Source organism: Protopterus annectens, chromosome 3.part1, assembly GCF_019279795.1.
Source record: "Protopterus annectens isolate FY-2018-M chromosome 3.part1, PAN1.0, whole genome shotgun sequence".
Lineage (NCBI taxonomy): Eukaryota > Metazoa > Chordata > Ceratodontiformes > Protopteridae > Protopterus > Protopterus annectens.
This window is the reverse complement of record NC_056732.1, coordinates 329,372,218-329,389,134: the sequence shown is the minus strand read 5'-3', so window position 1 is coordinate 329,389,134 and position 16,917 is coordinate 329,372,218.

Below are 16,917 nucleotides of genomic sequence, written 5' to 3'. Positions count from 1 at the left end.
AGGATGATAGTTTATTAAGATCTTTTTTGTTTAAGTTGGAGAATAGCGGTGAGGCATAGAGAAGAGTTAATAGTCGATGGGAATGGGCAATTGCAGTTTTAGCAAGTGGGGTAAGGAAAGGTTTGATTCTGTAAAGAGAGCCAAGTTTTTTATTAATGGTTCTGATAGTTTGATTGATATGCGCATCAAACTTCAGGCTGTTATCAACTATGACACCCAGTAGTTTAGTTTGGGCTTCTGGGGCGATGATAGTGCCATTGTTAGTGGTTATGTTGAAGGATGGCAAGGGGATCCTGCATGTGAGGGAGAAGAGGAGCAGCTTAGTTTTGTTGGGGTTTAGGATTAGATGTCCATTGGAGAGCCATTTTCCACTGTATTGAAGGTATTTTGGGTTAATGTTAATAAAGTAGCTGGTGAGGTGTCAGAACAAATTAAGGTGGAGTCATCTGCATATTGAATGCAGGTAGCATCTGGGATGACTGAATGAAGGTCATTGATAAAGATGGAGAAAAGAAGGGGTCCTAGTATCGAGCCCTGGGGGACTCCTAATGTGATGGGTAGGCAACATGATAGCTTGTCCTGCAATAGGACTGCCTGTTGCCTGCCCTGCAGGTAGGATTGAAACCATTGGAGTGCATGGTTGTTTAAGGAGAAGGCCTTCAAGGTATTTATAAGCATTTTGTGGTCAACCATGTCAAAAGCCTTGGACAGATCTAGAAAGAGTGCTGAGGATAGTTTGTTATTATTGTGGTTGTGGTTAATGATGTTAGAGAAAGAGAGGAGGGCAGAAGTAGTACTGTGGTATGGCTTAAAGCCATGCTGAAAGTTGGACAACAGCTTGTTCTGTGTGAGGTAGTGCATGAGCTGTATGTGTACACACTTCTCCATAATTTTAGCTAGAGGTGACAGAATAGCTATGGGTCTAAAGTTTGACAGTTCAGTAGAACAGCATCCTTTACGGAGAGGTATGACATGGGAGATTTTCCATATAGTAGATACAGTAGCTTCAGATATAGCTCTGTTAATAAAGCTTGAGATGGGGTATGCTATGGTGTCAGCAGCCTTTTGCAGATAGTCTGCTGGGAGGAGGTTGGCAGCCAGGGTGGTGGGTCTTAGTTTCTTAAGCAGGGCATGAGTAAGTTGAGTAGGAACAGGTTGGAAGGGTACAGGGTGTGGCTGCATTAGAATTAGAGCCATTGGGAGAGAGTTGGCTGGCTAGAGACTGGATAGTCTCTTTGAAGAAGCTGTTGAAGTTATTAGCAATGTCTACTGGGGAATTTTGTTGGGAAGCTGGGGGGTGGAGTGGCGGTTTGGCCTGGGTGGAGTGGTTTGTTTATTCCTGCCCAGAACTTTTGAGGTTTGTTTTGGTGTTTTTGCAGTAGATGGTAGTAGTGGTTCTTTTTGTTTAACATTATGGATTTTTTGGTGTCATTCCTTAGCTGTCTGAATCTTAATTGATCAAGTGGGGCTTTTGTTTTTAACTAAGTCATTGTCATCATCATGTAGTCTCATTACCCTCAGAAATTGTCCTTTCATTACATTCCTGGTAATATGACCAGGATACATACTGTTTCTATGTAATAGGCTGTTTCTCTTACAGGGTTTCTTGTACAGCCGAGTACAGCAACGTCCCAATGCTTCCTTATCAACTGTAACATCAATGAAGTCTATACTTCTATGAGACAGGCAACAGCTAAACTTAAAAAATTCAGTTGTACTATGCAGGAAGTCAATAAACGTAATTAAACTCTGTTCTGTGTCTTTCCAGGTAAGAATGATATCATCCACAAAGTATCTATAGAATAGAATACTTCCCACAGACATATTATTTTGTAATACATATTCCTGTTCCCAGCAGGCAAGGACCAAGTTGTGTAAGTATTGGCACAAGCCGTGCCCATCAAAACTCGTGTCTGCTGGGTACAAATGTCATTATTAAAAACAAGGATGTTATTCTGAAGTATTAATTCAATTAATTCATGAAGCAAATTCACCTTACTTGCTGGCCAATCCATGTTATTATTAAGGAATTGTCTCGCACATTTAATTCCCCAGTCATTTGGTATCACTGTAAACAGTGAAGCTATATCCAACATAACAAAAGCAAAGTTGCGGTTCCCGTCATATTCATTATAAAAGTAATAGTTTATTTTATGCATCATGACATAAAAAATAACATTAAATTGATTTGTTTAGTCACGATATAGATGCTCAACTGCAGCACAATCTAAAGAACTTACACAGATAACTACATCACTGACTTATCCAGATAGCAGCATATGAAATTTGGCAAATGTTTTTGAAAACACAAGCAAATCTAAACAGGAAGCAAAGCAAAATCAGTAGCTCTGGGATAGTCCTTCTAAAAGTACTCATATGATTATCATATTTCCACCACAATCATGAAATCTTTCTATCTGGCCCATTTAATTTCCAAGGAAATATCTTCACGATCCTAAGAAGTCATCATAGCACTGTCCCTTGTCATCCCTTATCAGATCCATCACTGAAAACAATGCCCCTTGAACTGATACCTACCCTATTGCGCAATTCAAAATTCCCCAGTGATACCTAGCCAAGAAAACTAAAGGCCTTAAATCCTTCAGCTATCCTAACAGATTAGCACAACTCTTCTTATATTTAATAGCCTCCTGCAAGGTGTCCTGTGTCTCAGTTATCAAGCCATGAAAGACCCAATCCTATTTTACTTCCTACTTTTTTGTATACCAGTAGATCTACAAACACCCACATTAGAGACCTACATGTATACCAACAAAGAAATACTCACCAGTGATAGGTTCTTAAAATAATATATTCCCACACTGTGAAATAAGTTATTACTACAAGTCAAATAAAGTATTATTCTGTCTATCCTTAAGGTTAGGCTTGATAACTGGATGGGTAAACACAGACTTACAACATAGTTATCATACATGATTTGGGAGGTGAGCATTATTAAGTGCTTGAAAAGGATCGCACATTAAGAGTGTCTTCTTAAAGATGTGTATGGGTAAATATCATATTGTCCCTGTAATCACTTGCCTAGTATTGTCCCGATGTTCCTATATACTGAATGGATTACTACTGCCCAAGGCTGTGAAGAGGAAGTAGTAGTAGTAAAACCAGTGGGATCAGAAAAACTACCCCCTTACTGTTCCCCTAATGTGAGCACAGATTGCATTTGGATCAGTTAACTCACCGCTACCTTCCATTTCATTACTGTTTGCATAGAGTTAATGATGAAACTGCACAATGTTTACTGTCATTTTCAAGCACTGTTTCAATAGCTTAAAATTACATTCCACCACCAGGTATACAGTTTACAATACAGCATACCACTCTGAAGGGTAATACAACCCAGTTTTTCCATCTATTTAAAAAAAATATTTACTCCTTAAATTTGTTTAATTGTGAACTGGATACTTATATCACTAAGGATAAATAATTAAGGAAAGGTTGCTAGTTCAAAATAACATTGCTTATTTTATTTATTTATCCTTTGTTGGCTGGATTAGTCCCACTAGGCTAGTGGTATCTTTTCATGGGAGACACAAGGCAGTACTTATACAACTAGAGGAAATTTGGCCAGGGCATTGGAGAACTTCCCCTATTCTTTTCTATAGGTGCCATGGGATCTTTTACATCCACCAGTACTACTACTAACTCAAGCAGACTGGGGCTTAATGTTTCATCCAAAGGATAGTCAACTCTGGAGTGCAGCACCTCTTAATGCTGTACTACAGTGTCAGCAATCCAATCGCCTCAGTTATAAATTAGGCTAACTACCATATAACCACATAAGTGAAGAAAGGTTAGCCAAAATGAAGGCAAACACAGAAAATTAACATTATGATTTGGTATGTTAAAGTTATATAACATAAATCAAAATGCCGTATATTAAATGCATCGCTTCAGAAAAGTAAAGAGGAATCTGAACACAGTAGTTACTGATTTCAGTAAAAATAGGAGTAATTATTCCCACACATATCTTTATATGAATCAGAGGCATTACATGAAGGTAAACAGAAAATTACCATTATGATTTAGCATGTTAAAGTTATATAGCATAAATCAAAATGTCATATATATTAAATGCATCACTTCATAAAAGTAAAGGGGAATCTGAACACAGTAGTTACTGATTTCAGTAAAAATAGGAGTAATTATTCCCACACATATCTTTATATGAATCAGAGGTATTACTAAAGACTTAGGTGAAAATTTATCACAATAGACAAATTACTTTGCCACTGGCAGATGCACAGAAAAACTGAAGCTAAATCAATATAAATGCGCTGCACTGAAATAGCAATATGTAGGAGAGATTAGATAAAAGGACTCAGGCTGAGCTGGTACTCTACTAAGAGTAATAAACTCATACACGTGTGATGTTTTTGTACTTGACAGATACTGTTTACTAAAGACACAGGAAAATTAAAAGAAATAAACACCAGACACTGAAGTAGAATCAAATATTATTATAATATTATAATTATTATTAACTCACTGAGGTCAAGGTAGTACCTTATGCTTCACTACCAAAAATAAAAAGTGAAGTGAATAGGCTTGAAGCCCAGCTAAAGTGCTGTCTATGGTAAAGAGAATCAAATTATACGCATGCATAGTGTAAGTGCTACAGAAATATAAATCAGAGGCTGTTCATCTATGTAGAGATTTTAGAGCTACTATCTGTCCCATGTATTAAAGACAGCAGTATCTCTTACTAAAATGAAACCTGTTGTCATATCCTTGATGGGGAGACAATTTACATAAGCTTTGATAGTACACATATATGTGCAAATGGCACAAGGATTACAAGAAATTCTGAACAATAAATACAAAGAAAAGACTGTTCCAATAAAACAGACTGATTTCAGAGTGGCATCTAGCCATATTTTTTTGCAGTAAACAAAGGATCATATACTCCAAGGGATTCCCAACATGACGTTATCCTGGTGGTGGGTGTGATGATGTGAGGTAGTGCCAGCTAGCCAAAGAGAGTGGAGCAGTGCATGTATAACATATGCTAGCATAGCTAGCTGGAGTTTTGTAAAGAATTTTATGTCATTTGTATATCAAACTGATTTCTACAGATGTTTGTGTTAAAAATGCATTTGTAAAGCTGCTTGTGTTAAAAACGTATCAACAGTGGGTCCTGCTGGACATAAAAGAAATATACATTTATAATCAGCCTGTATTGTTGCAACTGAGAAAATGTGTATATGTTAAGAGAAGATGTTGGAAGGGAGGAGGTTAAGCTCAGCTCACCTTACCTTAAGAAAAATAGCCAGAAATTAAGTGATTTGGTTTAGGACATAAAGATTTTATCTCACAGGCCTGAATGCCACCAGAGATGAAATGTCTGGGAAAGGTCTGGGCTCTTACTGTCCATAGTGGTGAGCTAATTCCTACCTGCTACCCTGGGGTGTCAGAGAATGGCTGGTTGGTCTCTGCAGAGGGATGAAAGTATTGGAATTATTTTACGTCTCCAGATGCCTTTGCAAAGTCTTAGGTGTGTATTATGACACATCTGTGCTAGATCCTGGTTCAGCTTCTAGTCAGAGGGGTAATGTGGGAACCACAAAGTGAGGTTTCCAGATGTGATGTCATCTATAGCCAGCACTGAAATTGTATTTAGATATTACTGAGAGATGTGATAGTGTCACTCAGCACTCTGTTTTTGGGAACCTGACAACAAAGACCACTCACCCACTTCATCTTGCCTTGCTTTTGTAAGTAACTTAACTAGGGGACAGTAAGTCTTCAGTTAGTTGGAAGATATAGCAAGATTAGATAAATACTGTTTTTTCTGTATCTGTCTGAATCTTTCCAACTGCGTTGTTTTTATATTTCCTTTGAATTGAAACTGTGGTGTTTATTGTAAACAGATATTCAGTATTTTCATGTTTTCTAATTTATTGTTTATTATTAAATACATTGTGGCTGGTCTTTTAGAAAATATTTTAACCTTTGAGAGTAATTACATTTATTTGGTGGCACTGTGGTTTCATGCTCCTGAAAGTCTTGCCGCTTTTGCCCCAACATTACCATTTGTATAAGTATTAATTTTACTAAGAGTAACTGGGTGCCCTGGTAAGAGCCTTGAAGTAGCTGGCTGGTGGCAGTGAATATACCTTATAGCCTGGGTAGAGGTGGTATAGTGGGTAAATCTGTGCCTGCCTTTCTCAGGTGTGTGTGTGTGTGTGTGTGTGTGTGTGTGTGTGTGTGTGTGTGTGTGTGTGTGTGTGTGTGTGTGTGTGTGTGTAAATCAAATCTCAAAGAGTGTGTATGTCAGCTACTTGGAACTGGGACACACAGCACTGGTTTATGCAGAGAGAAAGGTGGAGTCTTATTTGGGGTCTGGATAGGAAGTCTAGCCCCAGATCTGGAGTTTGCTACCTGTGTGCTTTTAAGGGAAATTGTGCTCAGTGCAGAGAGCTGCATCTGAAAATACTGTGTGTATCCATCTTTGTTCCAAGTGAACATTCCCCACCGGTGTCAGTGGTGAGGATTGAGGCTCCTTGATTACTGGCCCAGAGGAGGGACATCATAGTGAGCAGTAATGATGAAGTTCACTTAGTACACATTTAAAGCAAGTATGGACCGTGTTTTTTTTTTAAAAGATAAGACTGGCCATAGTAAGAAAAAATATGCTTGATAAACATAGACCATGTGAACTGTGAGATAGGGTTAAGGTTAAGATACGGACATCTGGACCTCAGTTCATGTCACAGATGTGGTTATACCTAAGACTCATAAACTACAGCCATGCATTTGTGTATAACCTGCAACAGTACTATATATGTTACATATACTGGCTCAGTGAAGATCTGAATGGAATTGGATGGGGATTGAATCCATACTCCCAAGATGCAAAAATAATCAATTGTGACAGCAAAGTGTTTAGCCACGTTTATCTGTCTTTGTCTTTTACCCTGACTTGGAACTGCTTCATCTTATGGAAATAGTGTTGTTTTATAATAAGAACTCTAAGATGATGCAGAAAAACACAAAATTTACTTCAAGGGCACTCAATAAAGTTGAAAGGGAAAATTAATAGACAGACAGAAAAGCAATTACCTTGGTCTAGACAGTAAATAACTGCAACCAGTATCACTATGGATGAATATTTACACTGATTACAGATCCCTATTCACTGCTAACTTACTTAAGCTGAGAACATCACCACCTATGATGATGACTTCAGAAAGGTCTTGATGCAGGTCACATTTTTTGTTGGCAGGAGAACATTTACATGATACTAACTGACTGTCATAACTGCTGTATGAAAAGCCTAAAGAACCAACAACCATGGAACCAAATTCATGCATAGTACATGCTGGTTATCTTGCAGCTGCACATGATAAATGCAGCTTTGCAAAATGAAAAAGAAAAATGATGCATGTGAGAAACAAATGAATAAGCTACAAAAAGAGTGTCACAGAGACAATAACATGCACCCTGATTTTGTTACTAAAAAAGACCAGCTGTCTATATAACAAAGATTCAGTTGCACCTAAGTTGTTCTGTGTCACAATCACAAAACACAGATTTTTTTAACTCCATATGCAAATAAACATAAAAATTCACAACAGAATTTGGAAGCTGTCCTTTTCTGAGGAGATATGCCCATATACAGTATGCTGGTACAGAAGCTGAGGAATTAGCCAATCAGCAATATATGTCAAATTATGCAGAATGCAACAGTCCCAACATGCCTGCATCCTTAGGAATATAATCAACATCAAAGCAACATTTATATTAAATGACAAGAATGGGATTGTGTTATTAAACGCTCAACTTCTCTGTAATTTTTCTCCCTATTTACTGTCTCTGCTATGAATAAACAGCAATACAGTATTTAAAATATTTTAAATTGACTGTTTCTCTCCACTAGAATAGTACCTTACTGTACTGTGGTAGTTTCACTTTCAAAAAACTTTTATCCCCCCTGGTAAAAGCTTGCCACAGTCTCCAATTCATTGATGTCATCAAGGCCAATTAATACAGGTAGTTCTCTGGCCAATTCCCTCCCCAAATTGACATCACAACTGTCCTAAAAACGTACCCATGCTGTGATGTCACAGCTCCCTGGTCCTTCCCCTACCCATACAGTAAGTAAAGGCTAGAACAAGGAAACAGTACATGAGTCAAGGCTCCTGCTGTGAGCTGTCAATCACAGCAGGCAACAGCTCAAATTACCCTTAGCACTTTGAGAGCTAGGGAAGTTAGGTGTGACGGGGGATGGGAGATGAGTCAAACTAGTACAATTCAGGCTTCACAAAAGACTGAAATTTAGCCATTCTAAAAAGAAGCAGCAGTAAAAAGCACTTTGAAACTATCTTCTGTGACATTTGCACTGTTTGTGTTTTAAGTAGTCATTGAACAGCAAGAAATGTTACTTAAATTTGACTGAAAGACAGCAGCATATGCATGCAAAATCAATGCAGTGACAGGAGCTTTAGGAAGAAAGAGGCCTCCATGATGTAAATTTTTACAGATAAGCAGTGCATTGTGGGATACCTAGAGGCAGAGTAAACAATCAAAATTACTTCGAGATGCCAGACTCCATGTGGTCAAACTCAGAAATGACACATAAAAATATTTAAAAACCTGTACATAGTCCCAGAGTGGTGTTAAATGTAGAAAACACCAAGCCATGATGAAATAAACATGTTTTTTGAGTCTGTGGGTATGGATCTCCTTTAAATTTATAATGAGTTTGCAGACCCATTCAGGCACTTCGTGATCATAATTACAATGCATACATCAACATGTTACAGATTAGTCATCTAGATGGAGTCAACAACAATTAAAAAGATAATATTAGTGATACAAATGGGTCAGGCTATTAATGAACATTGTGTGCAGTCCCTTAAAAGGATTGCATGCAATGTTGCCTGTCAGCAGTGTTAGCAGTGGACTGATTCATGAATCACTACTGTCAGGACTGCAGACAAGCAAATATCAATGCTTCAGGATAAGCCCACAGACTTTCATTCATCCTGGAGTCCCACCGCTCCTTTGAGGAACAACAGTGCATTATGTCTACTCCCTGCTTCACAGAAATGGCAGGAATTAATTTGCAAAAGCTTTGTCTTCTATTGCCATAACTGTGGAGCAGAGGATATTAGCATATTACAGTAATACAGTGATCCAGTCAAGCATGTGCTCCTTTTGGCTGAAGTACCACAGCATCACAACTTACAGTAGGAAAAACTGGTTACAACAGCAGGTTTGCTTATACCACAGGAGACAGTGTTAGCAGTTTTTTTTTCTAAATTGAAAATGTTCTTTTTTAATTTTATTTTAAGCAACTGTGCTGCCACTTTGCTCAACTCTTTAAGCTGAGATAGATAGTAGCAGAAAATGGGGATCATTCTGCTCAGGGATACTATCCCAATGGTAGGTAGATGGTTGAGGTTTCATAACTTATCTAGATGGGATATATCGATCTGAATGTGTTGGTAGTGTTCCTGAATTGTGTATCAGAATTAAGGACTTCACAATATATACACTCTTTGCACAGAGCACTGTGGCTATTCAGTGGAGTAAGACTGTGTGCAGGGATTCATCCCATTGTGCAGCTGTCTTTGAAAAGAAAATAGTTTGGTATGAGGGGATGAAGAGAAAGACATATCCCAGATGACTGGAAAATAAGTATACTAGAGTCAGTCTTCAAGAACAAAGTGGACATTCACAACTCTGGGCAGTACAGAGGTATCAAACTCCTGTCACATTGCATGAACATTCTGGAGAAGGTGATTGATAAATGAATAGATTGGAGATGAGCAGTTTGGATTTAGATCAAGATGCAGCAAAACTGACTCTATGTCTGCAGTGAGAGAGACAGTTGAGAAGAAGTTAGCAATGTGGAAAGAGTCTGGCTGGGCATTCCTAGACTTGGAGAAAGCATATGACAAGGTCCCAAGAAAGATTATTTGGGCAGTCCTGCAGTGGTCCAAAATCCCAGAAACATTGGTAGAATTTGTACAAGCTATGTACAAGGACCCAGTGACTCAAGTACGAACAGTGTCTGGTCTCACAGAGGGGTTCCCAGTGGGAGTGAGTTTGCATCAGTGTTCAGCTCTGAGCCCACTGTTATTCATTCTGGTGATGGACTACTTTAGCAAACAGGTTGAAGCAGACATCTCAACAAAGTTGCTGTATGCAGACTATGTGGCATTACAGGCACTAAAGTCTGGAAGTAGACAACATCCAACATGTACTCAGCCCTGATCCAGGGGAAGCCATGCAATGGACTGACTGTGGAGGCTGTCTTCCTCATTTCTACAACAGGCATACCTCCAAACAGCTCAGCCCCCCACCAGAAAGTGTGACCCCCAGTAACTACCAGAGGAAAGCACACTAACGTGTGTGCTCAACCCACCCCATCTCTTGGGAGAGGTCAGCAGGCTGTGTCATTTCACTTCGCTCCTCTATGTCTGGCTACCCCAGGTCAGGGCTGCAAATTAAGCCATAGTCACATGGCTCACAGTAGGGGCACCATCCTTCTGTACCAAGGGGGATGGCAACAAATTTCTTATAAATAAATATAAAAAATTGCAGAAAGTTCATAGCCAGATTGACTCTAGTTATTCCCATCAGTAAGGCTCTACTCCAGAAATCAGAATCAGATATAATGCCATTCAACATGATTCACTATCTTGTTTACAGGAAAAGTAAGTACAGATTTGATTGATTTTAGGCTTGGCAGTTTTTTTCTGTATGGTGCATAAGCTACTAGTGCATAGTAACTAAAACAGCCAATGAAAGGGCACAGCATCCTTCAAAAAACATTTATACTAGCTGATATGCTGTAATGGCAATGCACCTTAGTACGCAGTCCAACTAAAGTACACATTACTGTTCACACTTGTGCCTTTCTATCAAACTTTTACAAACATCCATCTTAACTCCAACCAAATTTTTAAGTGTAGAAGATTAATAGTGCTCACATTTAAATCTTTTCAAAGAGAAGAGCAAGAAAGTGCAGTTGTGTACCTACCATAAATGTAGATGTTCGAGTGTATTCACTGTTGCAGTCATTACAATTGGGTTATCCTGCTGGCAGGCCACCCACAGTCGGCCCGAGTTCCAAAGTCTAGGTCCGGCGTCGGTTGCTGTTGGCTCCTCCCTGACGTCAGTGTGCCAGGGGTATAGAAGATGCAGCCAACGCCATTTTCTTCAGTTTTTCTTGCCCCAGATGTCAGGTGCCCCTAAAATAGTAGGCTAAATTATGCCAATAAGCATGCATACAGAAAAAAAACTTTTCCTTCATCTACAAGCAAATACACCACATAGGTTGTATAGAATAGAGAAGTACAGATAAGTCCCAGCAAGGAAAAGAGGGATGGTGGGAGGGTAACCTGGACTGCAACATTGAATACACTCAAACATCTACATTTATGGTAGGTACACAACTGTACAATGTTCATTGTGTTTCACTGTTGCAGTCATTACAATTGGGTTGAATCCCAAAGCTAAGGTTGGGAGGCTGGTGATAAATAGGATTAGGAGAGGCTATCAGGCCCTGCAGAACTGCAGTGGCAAAGCCTGCCCTGGATTTGAAGTAGGGAGGTAAGTGATAGTGCTTTGTAAAAGTATGCACTGAACTCCAAGTTGCAGCCTCTAAGATGTCTTTGGTTGGTACTCCTCTGAGGAAGGCTGCTGAAGTAGCTGCTGCTCTGGTTGAATGTGGCCTAATGCCCTTAGGCACTGATTTGCCATGCTGTGAATAGCAGAAATGAATGCAGTGGCCTATCCATTTTGAAATAGTCTGTTTTGAGATTGGCTTTCCTTGTGATCCTGCAGCATATGCCACTAGAAGTTGTTCAGTCTTTCTGAATGCTTTGGTTCTGTCCAAGTAGAAGGGTAGCTGCCTGTGAATGTCCAAAGAATGCAGAAGTCTCTCACCCTTATTCTGTGGGTTTGGGTAAAAGGTAGGCAAATGAATTGTTTGGTTAAGGGCCACACTGGACACTACCTTAGGCATAAATGTAGGGTTTGTCCTCAGAGAAACCCTGTCAGGATGGAAAATGATAAAAGGTTCCACAGCCATGAGTGCCTGTAATGAGACTCATCTAGCAGAGGTTATTGCTAGGAGCAGAGCTGTTTTCCAGGATAAGTATTTTATATCAGCTGCAGAGGCTGGTTCAAACGGAGGCAGTGTGAGTTTTTCCAAGACATAGTTGAGGTCCCATGCAGGTATTGGTGCTCTCCTTGGAGGTCTTGTGTTTTTGGCCCCTCTGAGGTACTGCCTTAGTAATGGATGAGAAAAAATAGGTGGTTCTGTATTGTAATGAGCTGAAATGGCTGAGGCATGAATTGTAATTGATGAAAAGGAAAGGCCTTTATCGAGCATCTCAGTTAAGTATTGCAAAATCTGAGGAATATTTGGAACAATCGTGTGAATACCTTGTGCCTGGTTCCAAGCACAGAATCTCTTCCATTTTCTGCATAAGATTTTCTGGTGCTAGGCCTCCTGGCCTCCAAAATAACATCCATCACTGCTTTAGAGAGAGGTGTGTCTTGAATGGCTACATTATCTGCCATGCTGCCAGGTTTAAGGTCCTGAGTTGGCTGTGCAGTATCTGACTGTCTTGTTGGGTCAATAAGTGAGGAATTTGAGGTAATGCCCAAGCTGAGCATTTAGACAAGCTCTTTAGGATTGGGTACCAGTGCTGGTAGGACCAGTCTGGGGCAATCAGTATCATTTTTGACTTCTCTTGTCTGAACTTGAGGAATACCTTGGGGAGGAGAGGCAGAGGAGAAAAGGCATATACTGTTAGGTTTTTCCAGCTGAAAGATAGAGCATCCACTTTCCATGCTTGCTTGTGATAAGTCCTTGTGCAGAATTTCTGTAGTTGGCAGTTGTGAGGGGAGGCAAATAGGTCTATGTCTGGGCATCCCCAGTTCTTTGTTATCATGCCAAAGACTTGTGGATCCAATTTCGGGGATCCATTAGGTTTCTGCTTAGTTCGTCTGCCAGAGTATTTATCCTTCCTGGCAGGAATTGTGCTTGCAGATGTACTTGGTAAGTCAATGCTGTGTCCCACAAGTTCATGGCTAGTCTGCAGAGGGGGTAGGAATTTGTGCCCCCTGCTTGTGTATGCACCACATGACTGTAGTATTGTCTGTCTTTATCAGCAGTTGTCCTGGATGAAGTAGATCCTTGAAGGCTGTCAGAGCATTCTAAACAGCTAGCATCTCTTTTTGATTGATATGTAGATGCATGTGACTTGCGGACCATGTGCCCTGAATACATCTTCCTGCCATATGGGCCCCTCAGGCATAATCTGATGCATCTGTTGTCAATGTCTGCCTGGCTGTGGGTAAGGTGAATGGCTGTCCCATGTTGAGGTGACAGGCTTTTGCCCACCATCGAAACTCCTGTTGCAGGCAGGGAATGAGGGTAATTATTGTTTCCAGGCTGTGGCAATGTTGAGTCCAAACACTTTTTAGATACCAATGAAGTTTCCTCACATGCAGTCTTGCATATGAAATTAGCAGAATGCAGGATGCCATGAAGCCCAAAGCCTGCAGAATTTTTCTTGCAGATAACTGGGTCTTTGTTGCCAACATTTTGAAATAAGTAGTCAGTTGTCTGTGTTTGTCTGGCATGAGATAAGCCATCTGGGCATTTGTATTTTAGCTTACACCCAGAAATATTATCTCTTGAGAAGGTACGAGCTTTGATTTCTTTTCGTTCACTGTGTACCCTAGACCTGTTAGTAACCTTTTTACAAACGCCAGATGCTGTAGTAGAGTGTCCTTGTTCTCTGCTTGAATAAGGCAGTCGTCCAAGTAAGGATATATTTGTATTCCTCTTTGTTTGCAAAATGCAATTACTGGTGCCAGGCATTTTGTGAAGACCCTGGGCGCAGTAGATAAGCCAAAGGGCAGTGCAGAGAATTGGTAGTGCATTGAGCCAGCTATAAATCTGAGGTATCTTCTGCATGATTGTCTGATTGGGACATGCAGGTATGCCTCTTTTAGGTCTAAAGTCACAAGCCAAGCCTTCTTGCCCAGCATGGGCAGAAGCTGCTGCAGAGTTAACATTTTGAATTTTGGAATATCCAGGAATGTGTTTAGGATAGACAGGTCCAGTATTGGTCTCTAGGCTTTGTCCTTTCTGGGTACCAAGAATAGCCTTGAGTAAAATCCTAGTCCCTGTTCTTGCTGTGGTACTTGCTGAATGGCTCTCATGTCCTTGAGGGATGAAACTTGTTTTTGTGCCTCTGCCCATTGATTGTGTGGCAGGTCTGGCATACCGTTTGGCCTTGGCAAGGTGTGAAAGTGAAACCTGTAGCCTTGAGATACGATATTTAAGTCCCATTTGTCCTAGGTGATCATGTGCCAATTTTGTGAAAAAAGTGCTAGTTTTCCCCCCAAAGGAGCTGCCAGAAGATAAGTGCTTGGTGCTTGCACGGGAAAGTCATTGAGACTGTTTCCTGTATGGCTGGGATTTTTCCTCTCCGCTTTTGGAGGTAGAAGCACCCCATTGTTTAGGCCTGTATGAGCCTTGGGGCTGTGATCTGCCTCTGGGGCATCTGTATCTGCCTCTTTGTGGCCTGTCTGACACTGGAAAGGACCAATACTTTGTAGGCCAGTTCCTGCTAAATCTGGGAGGCTGTACCTGTAAGAAATCCTTCACTGTTTGCATAGATTTAGCTTTGTCCTCCATTTTCTTCAACACCTCTTCTGCTTTAACACCAAACAAGGTAACATGTTGTAATGGAGCATCTAATAGTTTTGCTTTAACATGATCAGGCAGATTCTGTTCTTTTAACCAAGCATACCTCCTAATAACAGAACCTGTAACTGCGGCCCTGCAGGAGGCCCCTAGAGAATCAAAACCACATTGCAAAGTATGCTTTCCCACTTGTTCAGCTGCATGCAATAAATCCTGCATTTCTTTGTTTTCTGCACAGTCTTAATTTGCCAACATTTTCTGTTTAAGCATTGACATAAGATATTGCTGATATTTAAGCATATGAAACTGACAATTAAAGCTCTTACAGCCAAAGTAGCAGAAGTATAAATCTTTTTCCCCCATCTGTCCAGGGCCCTTGAATCCCTATCAGATGGGATTGGGTTTTTTGCAGTGGAAGCCTTGACCCCCTTGGGACCCTGAGAAATAGTTTCTGTGTCGCAGCAGGGTTTTTGTAAAGAAATTTATGTGAATCCAGAACCCTGTAGTATCTGTCTGGCTTAACAGGAGCTGGTGGTAAAGAGTCAGGAGACAGACCGGACTCTGAAAATACATCATCTACAATGTCTAAAACAGGAGGAATAGCAAGGGGCCTGTGCTGAGGTAATAAAAGGAAGTCTCTGAGCCTTTTCTTGGATTCTGAGTAATCTTGGCTCTCCCAATGGAAATGCTCCCTCACAGTATGCAGGGTTTCCCCAAAAGAATAATCCTCAGGAGGAGAGGCTGAAGGGATAGATTCTTCAGCATCAGAATCCTCATAGGGAGGAAGGGAATATTCCTGTTCAGAAGAGGAATCAGAGGAAATGGAAACCTGATCTGAAGATTCATATTCTATCTCTTGCCTAGGCCTCTTATCAGGAAGGGGATGGGAATCCCTGATCAAAGTAATTAGGTCTTCGGCCATTTTAAGCATCTGTTTTTTAGGCATGGAGGCCTGTCCAGGAGAATGCTGTACTTGTTTCTTTGTTTTTGGAGCTGCTTTGGTCTTTGCCTTTGAAGCTGAAGTTGGCTTTACATATAACTGTGTAGGCCTGAAAACACCCTCAGAAGCCGATGCCTGCTCAGCGGCTCCGGACCCATCTGAGGGAATAGTTTCCGAGTGTCCAACACCTTGAGTTTCCAGTGGCCTAGTCGGCTCCACGTGGGAGTTGGAAGCGGCCTGAGGCTCTGAGGTAGTGGGCATCAGAGGCTGCAAAAGCGTCTCACTGAGAACCGGCGACAGGCCTAGCGGAAGCCACGTCGTTGGTTTTGGACCTTGGATGCCTGTCCTTTTCTTTTTCTTTGCGCTTTTTATAAACTCCGGTAGTCGGCTGTTGTGACGGCATTATATAATTGTATCTTCTGCCAAAGTAATGAAATGCAAAATCGTACCGATGCTTAATAGTGCATTGGTTAAATCTAGCACAAAACCGACAACTAGCAACGTCATGGTCAGGGCCTAGGCAAGGAATACAGTAAGAATGAAAATCCTTATGAGGTATTTGCTTCCCACAAGAAATACAATTATTAACTTTTTCTGACATCGGTCTGGAGCAAGAAAAAAGTTTCCCCAACAGGGTACTTAGCTTTAATGAAGACTTCGGATCTGAAATTCGAATTTGAAAATCTCAGGAGTCGGCCGGCCGGCACTTGCAAACTGCTTTTGCTTCGGGCACCGCGCGACAAGAAAGACTGAAGAAAATGGCAACGGCTGCATCTTTTATACCCCTGGTGCACTGACGTCAGGGAGGAGGTGACAGCAACCGACACCGGACCTAGACTTTGGAACTCGGGCTGACTGCGGGTAGCCTGCCAGCAGGATAACCCAATTGTAATGACTGCAACAGTGAAACATGATGAACATCCAGTCAGATCATTTTTCTCCCCATTATCAAGTGGCATGAACCCACAAGACCACTTGCTTCCTTACTGTCACTCAACTGGTGACAATATCATTATTACACAACTTGTTCTTATGTCCTGTTTTTACACCAACTAAGTATTTATTGGCTCAGATGTTACTGAGCCCCTATGGTATATACTTGACAACTGGCTGTGGCAATCTGTTGCATGCCTCCATTACTCACTGTGTGAATAAATCTTCCCTAAAATGTATCTTAAAATATCCCATTTCAAGCTGCAATGTGCCCACTTCTACTTCTTCTGTCTTTCCTCTTCACCTTTACATCTGTCACTTGCACCCTCATAATATGATATGCCTGTAT